Source organism: Hirundo rustica, chromosome 14 (assembly GCF_015227805.2).
Source record: "Hirundo rustica isolate bHirRus1 chromosome 14, bHirRus1.pri.v3, whole genome shotgun sequence".
Lineage (NCBI taxonomy): Eukaryota > Metazoa > Chordata > Aves > Passeriformes > Hirundinidae > Hirundo > Hirundo rustica.
In genome coordinates, this window is record NC_053463.1 from 6674847 (window position 1) to 6688941 (window position 14095).

Here is a 14095-nt window from a genome sequence, read left to right on the forward strand (position 1 = left end):
CAAAGATGCTGCATCGCATGACCCCAAGCCCCCATTAGCACTTAGTGATGCTTATTGAGGCTGGAAATCTCAGCTGGGAGGGGTCTGGCACCCCACACTGCAGCTGTCCCAGCCCCGGGGGGACCACTGGGTCCTGCGGCACCACGAAGGGGAGGGCAGGCACTAAAAATAGAGGTGAGCAATGAAGGGCTGATGAGGCCGAAGCAGCAGAGCTGCTGCCCTCCACCCACACACTTGCACAGGCCAGTTCCTCTGGCTTTGGTGCTTCCTCTGAGCTGGCCTTTCCCAGGAGCTGCCGTAACCCCAACGTGCTGTTCCTAAACAAAGTGTGCGGCTGCCGATGTTCCCTGGGGATGTGCAGAGCGGGCTGACGTGTGCTTGCCGGGATGCTTTGGGCTCCCCAGGGCTCTCTCAGCAGCCCCAAACGACGAATCCTGGCCTTGGCAGACTGGGAGGTTTTGTTTGCCAGATTCCTCCTGGTCCCAGCCTCGAGTGGGTATTGGTGCCATCTGTTTGCAAAGGACAGAGGGGGAAATATGTCCCACTTCAGGCTCAGGACACTCTGCCCTCAAGCATGGTCTGTGTCAGCTTTTCCATCCCCTGCTCATCCCAGGTAGCCCATCCCCAGTGCAAGGGGCCCGGCAGGATTGCACTAGTGGGAGAAACCCTCTCCCACTCTGTCTGGAGCAGTCATGTCCTTGGAGCGGGGACACTGCCAGGAAATAGCTCTGCTGAGCAATTCCCAGCAGCCCTTAGGTCCCCACACATGGACCCACCAGACACATCTTTGTCCCTTGGGAAAAGTGCTGGGAAGAGCCATGTGCGCAGCACATCCCCTCCACAGCCTGCTCCCACACAAGCTGCTCTCACGCTCGCTGGCTCCGTTTCTGCACAGCAGCCTGTCTCGGCCCAGGGGGGTGACAGGGCCCCTGACACAGGGCCACCACCCGGTCTGGAGCTGGGGGAATCCATCCGAGGCAGGGCTGCGCTCCTCCTGCAGCTGTCCTGGTGCCAGGCGCTGCCAGGCACGGAGCTGGCACACCAGCCCCGTGCCATGAGTGGCACACAGGGATAACCTGGGCGCTGCAGCCTGGCTCTCCTCACCCTCCACAGCTGCACAAAATAAACACCTCCTCTTAGGTTTTCTACAGATACATAGAAAACATGGAGATAATGCGAGATAAGCAGCAAACCTCTTGGGCTGGCCCAGCCAGGGAATCAGTCCCTGTGGCCATTGTGCAGGCATTTACCAGCTTGTCAAGAGGGGATGAGTCTGCCTTACAAAAAAAGGCAGAAACACAGATTTCAGCAGTGTCATCATCATGGGGAAGACTTTTTAATCCTTAGAATGGAAAATTAAAGAAAGATGGACAGGTATCTTTTCAGGATAGCCAGTGCAGTTCTGCACTTTTTCCTGTTTGGGTCAGAGAGAAACCCAGAATGGTTAAAGTTAAAAAAGTCCTCTAAGGTTATCGAGTCCAACCCACCACTGCCATCTTCACCAAGTGCCACATCTAGATATTTTTGAACAGTTCCAGGGATGGTGATTCCACCATTTCCTTTCAGAGCCTGTTCCAATGCCTGACCACCCACAAGCATCCCCAACATGAAAACGGTGACAAGAACTGATGGGCCAAAAAGGCAATTTTCATCCAAGGATGACCTGTCCCTTGTTACAGTGTTAAAACAAATTGAAAAAATAATCCCCTTCTGGAAACATGATCATGTTCTGCCTAACTGAAACTTCCTCAGAAACCTGATTTGAACTCATTAAGATGCTGAGAGGATTTAAGCTGGTTCATCACCTGGATTCCATCCCCCCAGGGCAGTAGGGGTGTAAGACATCTGAGACGATGGCACGGCTGAGGTGATCACTCCTGCTGCCTCTCCAGCTCTTGTGCAGCCCCAACAACCCCAAATCCCCAGCTAAACCCACCCTCTGCTGCAGCATCCCAGCTGCAAAGAGCTTTCACCCCCCTTTCTGAAGAAGAAGAAGAGTTGCAAGGGTGTGTTGGTGGTCCCCAAGGGGCAGTGGCCAGCCGGGGGTCAGTGGCTGGGAGCTGCAGTGCCAGCACAGCACAGCACAGCACAGGGAGGCATCTGGGGGGAATACACGGAGTCAGCTCAGTACAGGCCTACTTTAATAAAAACATGAGTCAGCTGCTGGCGTGGGCAGTGGATTTTCTAAACATCCCCTCATATCCTGAGAAAGGGGAAAAAAAAATAAAAAAGAAAACGGGAGGGGGGGGGGGCTTGAGGGGAAAAAAAAGAGAAAGAAAATAAAAGAAAGAAGGCCAGGGAAAGAGGAAAAAGACAGGGAAAAAGGCCAGAATTGAAAGCAGACACAGAGAGAGAGCGGCTCCTTCCCTCCGGTTTAAGGAGGCGATGGTCGGGCTGGTCCGGGCTCCTTTTGTTTCCCGTTAGCCGGGCCCTCATCGCTCGTCCCATCGCAGAGCGCAGCACAACTCCCCTCCCCTTGCAGCCACTTTGGCTTCTCCTCCTTTTATTTTTTTTTTTTTTTTTTCCACCCATCACACTCGTCCGCCGGGCGTTAATCGCGAGTTCTGCTCTGCAGAGGGTCCCCACAGAGGGTGGAGGGAGGAAGTCGGAGGAGCTCCGCTCCTCATTGGCGAAGCAGCCTCCCCCCTTCTCCTCCTCCCGAGGTCTCTTTTATTTATACACGCACACACACACGCGTGCACATCCCTCGGCCCCGGGCTTCGCTCCACACTCGGGTCCCAGGAGGCTGAGCCCCCTCCCAGCCGGGCTGGGGGCTGCACAGGGCGCTGCTGAGATGAACTAGAGGAGCAGAGCAGGGGCTTGGCTGCAGCCCAGCCCTGGCACAGCCTTGCCTCTCCTTTTGATTTGATTTTATTTTATTTTTCTTTTCCCTCCTCCCCTCCACTTCATTTCTTTCTTTCCCTTTCGCCTTTAAGTGGAAAAGCCTTGCCAGCTGGGGAAGGCTGGGAGGGCAGGGAGAGCCTCAGCAGGCAGCAGATAGGGAGCGTGGAGGAGGAGAGGAAGGAATTTCGGGGCCCTCGGCGGTGGGACCGCGGCGCAGGCACTCGGCTGGTGGGACCCTGCCCAAGGTAAGCTCTCGTGTCGCCCACCCGGGCGCTGACTCGCCCTCCTGGCCAGCTCTGGAGCTGGTTCTGTCCCTAAGGATCGTGTCCCTGAGCCAGCCCGCTTGCTCTGGAAGGGGCTTTGCTCCCTTCCAAGGGGCTGGCAGCCAAAACGCCCCACCAGGCTCTGGGGAGATGGTGTTTGGTGGAAAGCAGCTGAATTTTCGGGCATCCCATTGGAAAAACCACGCCATCAGCTGTGCCCAGGTCCTGGATGGGGACGGCTGAGAGGAGCCAAGGGGATGCTGCGGCTGTAGCACAGGAAGGGGGGACCCCACTGCAGCAGGAATAGGGCCCGGTGATCTCTGCTTCTCCCTGGCTCTGCAGGCTGGTGGCTGTGGAGGGCTGGAGTGTGCATGGGGCAGAGGCTGCTCACTGTGCCCAGTGAGGCATATTTAGGTGTGTGCCCTCCTGCAGAGCAGTGTCACCCCGCTGTCAGCCTCTCCAAACACGTCCATGGCCATCCCTAAGTGCAGGGTGCTCCAAGGACCACATCACTTCTGTCTGTGGCCATGGCAGGGCTCCTGTGCCTGTGGGCCACGGAGAGGGATATCTGCAAGCCCTGCCCAGGGTCTGTGCCTGGGAGTGCTGGAGGGGACAGAGTTCAGTTAAACCCTACTAGGCATGGACGTGGGCAATTACTCTGCTGCCCCGAGAGCACAAGAGCTGAGGGCCTCCAACAGGGCAGAGCTGGTCTGGAGTGAAGCTCTGGCAGCCCAGGGGTTATCATGACCTGAGGGCTTTGGTGCTCACAGGGGCACCACTGTGGGCTCAGAGTATCCAGCTCCTGCACTCACCTGCCGAATGGGAGTCATTCAAAACAGGATTTGTGTTCCTCCATCCTGGTCACAGGCAAGTGGGATTTATGCTAAAACGTGGGCAAAGCTTAAAGTAGTTGGTCTGGTGTGCAAACCCTGTTTGCAGAGTTTGGCATTCCCAAATCTTTTCAGAGGGTCTCCCACTGGTGATGAAGATTAGCAATGTCGAGACCCAGAGCTCCCCAAGGGCCATTGAGGAGTGGGTGAGGGGGTCATTTCCCCTCAGCACCCTGCAGGACAAGGTGCCTGTACCTCCCATGCTCTTGGGAAAGGAGTGAGTTTCGTGTGGTCACCATGACAAGGACACGGCTCTGCCTGGCAAAGGACACAGTCCAGGCTGGCTTGGAGGGAGAGCTGCCAGGCAGCTGCCCTGGTTGGCTGCCCTGCCCAGGGTCTGACACAAGGCTTGGAGTCACTCCTTGACAGGGATGTCACCCAAGCCTGGGTGTTCTCTGGCTGTTGTGGCAGCCACCAATGCTGGACAATGTTCCTGAGCCCAGGAAACACCCCTAAATCAGCCAGTGCATCAGGAGGGATCGGTGTTTTGGACAAGCACCAAGCCACAGCAACCCCATGGCAGCGTGCACAGGGCTTTTTTCTCTCCCTAAGCTGACTGTCCCTTCCTCCAGCTCAAGAGCATGGAGGGTCCTCGTAGAAGGAGCAGGCAAGGAGACAACAGCCACTCAATTCCCTGTCCCTGGATCACCTCCTGCATCCCTGCCCTGGGAGTGCGGGGTGCCCGTGGTCAGTGTGAACACAGGCGTGGCCAGCTGCAGTAGTGCACTCAGGGAGCAGTTAGCCATGGCTTATTGTCCACAGTCCTGGGCAAACCTCGTGGTGTGCTGCAGGGCTCTGGCCTGGGCCTGGCCCTCTGCAATCCCTGCATGAACCACCGGGGAGGCGGCTGAGCACACATCCTACAGCCCGGGATGGCACCAGGCTGGGTGGGCACCCGGTGTGCCTGGGAGTGGGGGGGGATCCCAAGAGCTCCAGCAGTGTCCAGAGCCAACCAGGGCGGCTACAGGGGGCATGAACCAGACCGCAGCATGGTGCCAGGAAACCCGAGCTCCACCTGAGGGATGTGCTGGAAGATTGGAGACAGCTCAGAGAGGCAGGGTGGAGGGAAGGGCTCCTCCCCAGCAAGCGACACTGAGTGCTCCAGCAGGGATGGACGTGGAGTGGAGAGGCTCAGGGACAGCGGTGAGGATAATGAGAAGTCCAGAAGAAGCTGCAAAGGACTGGGAGAGGGATTGATGTGTCTTGTTGGTCACTGGGTGTTGTGGGAAGCTGACACAGTCTTCATGGACAGGAAAAGTCACCACAGAGAGAAGAGAGCTTTTACAGGTAATATCTGTAGGCTTAAAGACAGAAGGCTGAGTTCCTTCGGTCTCATAAGTCTCAAAGCACATGTCAGAGAAAGCTCTGGCTGTAGAGACATGGGCACAGCTACAGGACAATGACACCGTGATCTCTTTCAGCCTCATTTTTGGTGGGTCTGTGACAGTATTTCCAAGGCAACACTCCAAGGAGAGGAGAACACTGAGCCTGTCTGCAGGAGGAGAGCAAGACAGGATTGTCTCAGTGAGCACCAGCGGAAAGCTGAGATTAAGAAATGCTCTCTAGCTGTGGGAGGATGCTGTGCAAAAAGAGACCGTGTTGGCTGGATGTGGCTTTGGCCAAACGTCCAGCTGCTGCCAGAGGCTCCAGGCAGGGACTTATCTGCCTGGTCCTCGAGGTTCCTTTGGCCTCCTTGTCTGATGGGGAGTGGGATGGGATTGCAATGCTGTCCACAGTGTCAGGCTCCAGCAAAGCATCTTCCTGGGATGGAGTGGCAGAGGGCAGGGAGCAGAGGGGCCGTGCGGTGGCTGAATCCCGTGGGAGCACAGCCGCCGGCGCTGCCAGCTGGGGCTGCCTTTGACCCAGAGCTGGAAGGAGCTGGGGACCCTGTGGGCTTGGCTGGGTGTATCCTATCCCTGCAAGGGAGGATTGGAGCTGAACACTTCGTGGGGTTTGTTTGTTTGTACTTTAAGCAAGGGAAAGAAATCCCCTGGAGAGGAGCTGCAGGGGGAGGGTATAGACTGGGTATTGTTTCCTGAGGGGCTGGAGCAGCTCCAGGAGGCTCCTTCCGCTCCACCAGGCAAATTGGACATAACGAGGCTTGTTTTAGGGGTGGTTGTTCCCCCTCCTACTCTCCACCATTGCCTAATTAGGGTTCCCAAGCTGAGCTCACCTCTGTCCTGTTCTGCTGGCACTGACACACCTCCTCCTGGAAGGGCAGCACGTTCCAGCAGCGTGGGGCGCGCAGAGACCCAGTTGTGACAGGGACACGGCTGTCACAACACGTGCTGGGGATGCACAGAGGGGTGCTGGCATGGGTCGTGTGCTGAGCAAGGGGGTCCCATGGGTCCATTGAACCCCAGTCTGGTAACAGGAGCTGTACAGCGATGCACTGCCCCTCGCACCCTGCTTTTCCAGCATCCCTGGGTGCACACCAGGCTGTGGATACCCTGCTCCGTGTGTGTAACCTTCCCTGGCAACCACCAGCCTGCAGAAGCAGAAGGCCACGGTGTGCAGGGCCTGTGCAGGGAGCAGGGAGTTCACAAAACTGCCACAGAAAGGCTGGTGCCAGGAGAGCCAGGGTGGGACAGCGTGTGCTCTTTGCCCTGCACCCGTGGATGGACTCATCCTCTCCTGGCCATGCCTGCAGGGCACCTGCTTATCCATCCAGGAATTCACAAGCACCCATCCTACACTCTTCCTTGGGCTCAGTGAGAGCCAGTGTGTGACGGAGCTGCCGGGAAGCTGTGGGGTGGAGGAGCTGGAGCTGGGAAGGATTGGAGAATGCAGAGATATAACAGGGCACTGCACTGATTGCCAAACCCTGGAGATCCACCAGGAAGCAGATGGAGCACCTTCTCCCTGCTGTGGAAGGGGCCTGGTTGGCAGGTCTCCGTGGGCAGCACAGGGGTGATGCTCCTGAAGCAGTGGGAGATGGGCAATCCTGCTCCTCAGCCCCATCCTGCCAGGCCCTCTGCCTTCCCTCTTCCGGCCCAGCTACCATGCAAAAGAGCCTGTGACTGAAATCTTAATGCTACCAAGAACCAGCAATTGGCACCAATTAAATTGCTACATTCATGTTTGAATTGCTTTAACTGGCGAGACACACTGTCTTATTTATACAAAAAATATGTTTGCTCGTGGGTTTGTCTGAACCGGTGCCAGCAGAAAATACACCATTTCAAGCCCTGAGCTCTGCAAGCTCATTCTCCACTTCCAAACTGGAAGTCACCTTGGTTTCAGCCTCTGCCAAGCAATGGTGGCAGGACAGAAACTGCTTTCCTCGGGGCCTGGCACTGCAGGCACCACGAGAGGGGTCCCCTCCTCTCTCCCCACAGGCAGCTGCCAAGTTTCCTTCTCCAGCCTGGGAGCTGTTTGGGAGAATATGGTCTGATTCAGGAACAGGACTCAGTGCCCATTTAAAAGCTGCACCCAGGGAGAGGGCAGGGGTTGCTGGCAGCTGCTGGTGCCAAGTCCTGCCTCAGCTTCTCCTCTGGAGGTTCTGTCAGGCTTTGGGGGTAGGGGCTGTTTGCAGGGCATGGGTGCAGAGGGGAGCTGATTTCTGATCTGTGACTGAGAAGTTACAGAGTCCTGTGTGCAGGTTGGCAAGAATGGCTTACGCTGCCTGGGCAGAGCATGCAGGAGATCATCCACCTCTGCAGTCCTGGTGCCAAGTGCCACCATCCTGGTCCTCCTGCCCCACGCATGAGCCTGTGCAGGAGGGGGCAGAATCAGCTCACAGCACCAAGAGCTGCACCAGAAGCTGCATTTTGCTCCCTCTCAGAAATCCAGAAGTAGCAGGGCCAAACAAAAAGCCCCTCTGAAGGCAACCTCTGCCCTTCGCACCCCGCACGGGCTGGCTCCATCCTTTCCCACCCTGGCCACAGTGGCAGACTCCTCTCCAGTTCCTGCAGACAGGCAGAGGGTGCCCTGACCACAGCGATGGTGAGTGCCTAATCCCAGCCACGAGAGCCTAAAACCCCAGAACAACGCAATTAATCTTGGGTCCCTGAGAGGCAGCTGAGAGGAGCTGATGCTTCCACGGAGATTATCTCCTCCTCCGCACATCTCAGGGAAATGTTCACAAGAGGATCAGGTTGCTCAGCCTTTGCTGGGATGTTGGACTGCTAAGAGCACAAAGCTGCCTGCTCCTGGGGCTTTGCAAAGCCCCTACATCCTACTGGGACTTAGGATGGTTCTTTTTTCTCATCCTGCCTCCGTTGCCCTCCCCTCGCAGCTTATTAGTGGTTAATTAGAGCCAGCTGGCACCTTGGGCTCCAGCCCTGGCCCCACCAGAGCAGCCACCCCGGATCAGTGGCGGTGAGCAGCTGATGGAGGTGCTGACTTGCTGGGGACTGTTCTCCTCCCTGTGCAGACATCAGCAGAGAGCTTCCCTTGAATCACCACGGGAAGGCAGACATGGCTTTCTGGCAGCCGTGGAGCAAGAGTGAGGAAAGCCCTGGAGATGCCAGGACAAGGGATGAGAAGCCAAGATAGTCCCTGATTTTGGTTCCATGTCCCCTGCTTCCCTCATTCTCTGCTGTGGTGGGGAGAGGCAGTGGATAAGCAGGTGGACTCTGCTCAAGGCAGGCAGCCCCCATCCAATCTGAAACGCCCAGGAGCTGGGACCCCTAAATGTGTCAGTTTGGTGAGGAGGGATAGGAGAGCTCTGAGTCACTCAGCAAGCCCCAAGGCTTTGCTACCCGATTGGAGGGGTCAGTGGGATGCAGGGAGATGTGTGTGTCCTGGTTTGGATCCCTGCAGCCATGTTAATAACTGGCATTATTGCTCACGTGCTCGTGAAACAACGTGGTATGTTCCCCCAAAAATGTCTTTGCTGTCAGGGGCAATGGAGAGATTAGGGGACAGTCATGGATGGCCCTGGCTGGGCTGTCTTGGATATTTTAGAGCATCCTATTGGAAAAGAGCACTGGGAAGAGCTGAAATGCTCCCAAGGGGCACATTTGTGCCTCCCTGGTGCGATCATTGCACTACAAGGGGTGAGCCCCGAGCCTGCACAGGGCTGCTCCCCACACCCGCTGAGAGCATCCCCAGATGTGCACAATGCCACACTCAGGGCTGTGCTCTAAAACGCTGGCCAGCCTCCAGCACCACCCCAGAGCAGTCCCAGCACCACCAGGGCCCTGGCACACATTGTCTGCCCCAGGGTGGCCAAGATGGGCAGGATTTGACCAGGGCTAGAAGCAGGGGAGGCAGCTAGGGGCAGCAGGGCATCGCCCAGCACGTGGCAGCCCTTCCTCCCAACACCCCCTCCCTCCTTCCCCAGGCCCAGGTGAAGCCTGGTGCTCACCCAGGGTTTTCCCACAGTCCAGGCCAAGCTTGCAGGCTCCGGGGAGCAGCCCATGGGGTCTGGCCGTTCCTCCGAAAGCGGAAGCAGGGGAGCATGCGCAGCCGAAAGGGCCATGAATACCATCACTCGGGGCTGGGGGATTATTTATAACACTGGCACCTCTCCAAACAGATGTTTCTTTTTATTCTGAACTTGCACTAAATGGGTCACTCGTTTCCTCTATCTCCCATGAGCTTAAAACAGAGGGGGAGAGAGGAGGGGATGTGGGTGAGAGTGCAGGGCTCGCCCTGGTCCCACGTCCCGCTGCGCTGGCTCCTCACGGTGACGTGTTGTGGAGAGCCATGGCTGGAGATTTGCTGGATTCCGTGTGTGGACGCTGTGGTTCCCCCTCTCTCGGAGAGGGAGGACGGCCGTGGTCAGACAGGGCTGCGTGGGGCTCGCCTCCCCACCCCATTCCTCACGTGGCTGACCCCAGGGCAGCTGAATCACGCTGCTGGGGCTCCGTGTGGACTTGTCATCTCCCCTGGCAGTCTCCCTCCCCTGCTGCAGGGTCACAGTCCTCATTTGCAGCTTTCTGTTGGTTGCTGTCAAAGCCTGTGGCAGGCTGGCCTGGAGGAGGCTGGGTGTGCCACCTCATGCGCTGGCATCTCCTGCAGGACCCTCATGGCCACACAACCACGTTCTCCAGGTGCCACTGAGGCTGGGGAGCAGAGGCTGGGCTCCTGGGCAGGGGCTTTGGTCGTGTCAGACCTGCTCCCTGATGCAGAGGTCAGCAGGAGAGCCGTCCCCTCCTGCGGGCACAGTGTCCTGGGCTCGTCCCTCGGCTCATCCCCAGAGGTGGCATCTGCCCATGCTTTTCCCTTCTCCTAGAATGCTCAGTCCACACCAAGGCCGTGGCTTTAGTCACATCTTCACAGCCAAGGAGCTCTCACAAAACCACTCAGAGGGTTTTGGCATTAATGACCCCGCCTGCGCTTGCACAACTTCACCTCTCCCCGCCTGAAACTCCCCCAGCCCCAGCACACTGCCGACAGGCACCCAGGCTCTCAGTGTCCCCCGGTGTCACAGTGTCTGGGTAAAGCTTGGGGGCCCCCTTGGCACTGGCAGGTGGCCAGGTGAGGAGGGTTTTGCCCCCAGGTGTTCCTCTCGGGACAGGGATGCTCTGTGGGACACAGGGACTGCCCAGCCCAGCTGCTCCTCAGTCTGGTTTCAGATTTCCTACCTCTGTGTTTTATCAGCAGCCGTTTATGGGCCTTGGGATGACAAGCACCCCGTGTGTGTGCCCTGCCTAATTCTAGCCTTTTGCTGGGAAAAAGAAAAAGGGCTCTGTGATGATAATCTGGCCTGTGAGTAAACACGATGTCATGGGAGCCAAGGGACCTCAGAGGAGAGATGTTGCAACTCCGGACAATTCCAGCCAAGAGAAAAAAAAAAAAAAACCTCAAAAAAAAAACAATCACTCAGTTTTATTTAGATTAAAGGGTGGGAAAGAAGCAGTTGCAGAAGCCAGAGGGAGGGTGGCAGAGGAAAACAGGCCAAGCCGAGGAGTTTCACTGCTGGACAAGCAAGGTTTGGGTTTCAGGGGTCACCAGCCTTTGCTCAGGGTGACTTTTGCCTTCAAAAGCAGGGGATGGTGTCCCCCTCCCCCTGCCAGGAACGCCTTTGCTCCCTGGCAGTGAGCAGTATTGATCATGGGATCCATAGAGGGAATTTTCTATTGCATATGGGCACCCATGATCTCACTTAATGACTCAGATGCGCTTAGACAAAGAAGAAATAAAGTATGTTTGACTTCCCGCTAATTTGCACCAGATGTCCCTTGCCTGCTTGGCGGGGCGGCAGGGCCATCGAGCATTGTGGGAGCGCCTGGAAGCACAGCCCTGCAAGAAAAGGGGCTAGAAATAGAAATCCAGAGGAAGGGAAGGGATTGGCAGCTGTGTGAGAGCTCCTTCCCCGTCAGACGAGATGCCCTTGTGGGCAGCATGCAGCACCTCTGCCCAGCACCACAGGAGCAGCAATGGGGGCAAGGAGAGCACGGCCAGAGAGAGGAGCAAAGTGGGCAATGGCTGCAGGAATTGCCCCAGGAAATACAAAATAGGATTTGCTGAGAGGGGGCTGCGCACCCCGATTTCCAGCGAACAGTGCATTCCCTTTCTGTTGACTGATGGTCTGTAGGGACCAGAGCTCCTGCCAAGGTGGCTGTCAGGGTGGCTGTGGCTGCTGGCCCCCTCCCCAGCATGCTGAGCCATCCCCTTCCCTGTGCACCAGCTCTGCAGGCTGGTTCTCAGCTCCCACAGCTCTGGGGGTGCTTGGGGCACCCCCCACACACTGGTTCTGCACAGGGCACTGGTTGTGGAGAGGCAAGGCACATGGTCTAGGCGGGCTGAGAGGAAGGCAGTGGGCTGGGAGGACATCCTTGGTGTTCCTAACCCATCCTCTCCCATGGTTTATGATGTTTGCAGAGCTGGGAATGGCCCTGTCCCGCATGATCCATGCTCAGGCATGGGCAGTGCCATGCAGTGTCCATGCCAGCAGTGTCCGTGCCAGCCACGTGTGTTCAGCCAGGGTGCTGGGAGAACACACATAGCAGGGAGCAAGTGCAGAGGGAAGGGGGGCTCGGGGTGTGGCAGGGCACATAGAGCAAAGTGAGAGGAAATTCTTGCCTTGTTACCCAAGAAGAGTGAAGGCTGAACCCACACAGCATATTTTGGGCATTAGCAAAGGCATCTTAGGCTTACTAGCATTCTTAACAGGAGAGAGGTCTGGAGCTGGGGAACATTAATGAATCAGTAAGGTTTGCTGCTCAGCGAGGCACTCTGAGGTGCAAGGAAGTGGCTCCCTAAATTATGGTGGTACCATCCCCAGCAGAGGCTGGATACAGCTCTTCCTTGCGTCCAGGCTCCTGGGCGTTGCCCTGCTCCTGCTGCAGGAATTCCTGTCCAAGTTCATCAGCCACAGACGCATCAGCCCCCGGCCGCTCGCACGGGGGAGCGGGAGAGGAGGAGCCGGAGAGAGCTCAGCTGTCACCAGATTTGGGATGCAGGAGAAACGGGAGCGGGCTGCTCTGGAAAAGCTGCGTAGTCATGAGATGGGGAATCATGAGACTTGAATCCCGGTCCTGGCACAGCCGTGGCCCTGGCCGTGCTGCTTGACCTCTGCTCCGGCCCTCTGGCCTGTGTCCAGCAGGGCCCTGTGCTCAGGGCTGAGGCTGCTCTGGGATGTTGGGGTGACCCCTTTTATTCCATCCCCCAGAAACCCCCTGCAAGAGCACCAGGCTGGAGATGCTCAAACAGGATTCCAGTGGCGCCTGACCTCAGCCAGCTTGGGACACTTTCCTTTGCCAGCTGGGAAAGCCAGCAGCTCCAGGGTTGGCTCAGCTCTCATCTCTGCTGCAAACTCCACTCTCTGCTCTGCCAGGCTGCTGTGATTACAGAGGGGAGATAAGGACGTGCCGTGGCTGTGTCACCAGTCAGGGACAGTTGCCTGTATCTGTGTCTTGTTTGGGCTCCAAACCCTCCCAGACACTCTCAGTCCAGCAGAGCTCAGCTCTGGCCTCGCTGGGCGCAGCGTGGGGGCAAGCAGGGACGTGCCAGCTGTCAGGGACCTGCCTCCCCCTGGCACTTGGCCATGCCCCAGCGTGGCCCCCGGGACCTGAGCCCTCCCTGGAGCTGAGCCCCTGGGGAGCACAGCCACCCCACAGGCATGTGGGGCCGAATGTGGTGTGGGGCTGTGTCACCCAGCCAGCGCGGCTGCCCTGCGAGCCAGCCGACCTCCTGTCTCCTCTCCCGGCCAAATTCCTCCTTTAGAATAATAAACAGTGTGGCTCAAGAGAAAAGCTCCTTTCCCTGCCTGGCCAGGACTGCTTTGCCTTCACACCGAGGAGCTGGAGAGGGGCAGAGGGAAGGTCGGTACCAGTGCTGGTGGGGACAGAAGGATGGTGAGGGGTGGGACAGGGGGGTGCAGAGTGGGACAGCACCTTGGTGGCTGCAGGGTGGGAGGCTGCACGGAGCTGCAGGGCTGAGTGGAGGGCGCTGGACGTGGCATTGCTGCAGGAGCTCCCTGGCATCCGTGATTGTGCCTGGATGGGTGAAGGCGAAGGATCTTGGATGGCTTGAAAATACTCAGGTCCTGGCTTGTGGGAAGGATGTAGGAGCCTGAGGGGTCTGTGGCACCCTGCTAACCCACAGGGGTGAGAGGAGATGGCCCAAGGCAGCTGAGCATCGTGTTTGGGTCCCTGGGTGGGATAACGTCTGGGTGCCTGCTGTTGTGTCACTGCGTGGGATTGCTCCTCCTCGTCTGGCACTCTTAGTGGCGCTCTCAGTTCCCTCTAAGAACAAAAGCTGGGATTGAGGAGAGAAACGAGTGCTCTCAAGGCTGGCAGTGAGCTGGGTGCGTTTGCACCGCTTGTGAAACGCCTGTGCGCACCCACACGTGCAAGCACACACGACCCCGTGTCAGGGAGGGAAAGGCTTGTGCAGGCTTGTGCCTCTGCCTCCCGCAGGACGGGCAGAGCTCAGCCGGCACCTCCGAGCGCTCCTCTCGCCCCGGCCGGAGCAGGCAAACAAGGGAGAGGTCACCACTCTTTGCGGGACGTTGCCACCCTCCCACTCTGCTCGGGAAGCATCTCCAAGAGAAAATGCCTTTCTGCAAAACCAGCGGCTTTATTAAAACCAGCTATGAGCTCAGCGGAGGCGGCAGGCGGAGGCTGCGGGGCTCTCGCTGGAGCAGCACCCCTGCCAGCCCAGCAGCGGCACAAAGCCGTGCCCGGCTCCCTGCCCCGGCACGGA

The 14095-nt window shown here is 57.7% G+C and overlaps 1 protein-coding gene across 2 annotated transcripts in view; it reads left to right on the forward strand.

Moving 5' to 3' along the window:
• The first annotated feature begins 2662 nt into the window (after positions 1-2662).
• The window catches only part of PDGFRB (platelet derived growth factor receptor beta), a 31582-nt gene continuing 20149 nt past the window's right edge, over positions 2663-14095 (forward strand). The window contains exon 1 of one of the 2 annotated variants that reach the window (XM_040078123.2): positions 2663-3089. The gene's annotated coding sequence lies outside the window, so the exon portion shown is untranslated. Of the gene's footprint in view, positions 3090-13187; positions 13213-14095 lie in introns of those variants that run through there. The other variant, XM_058422482.1, reaches the window with a different exon arrangement.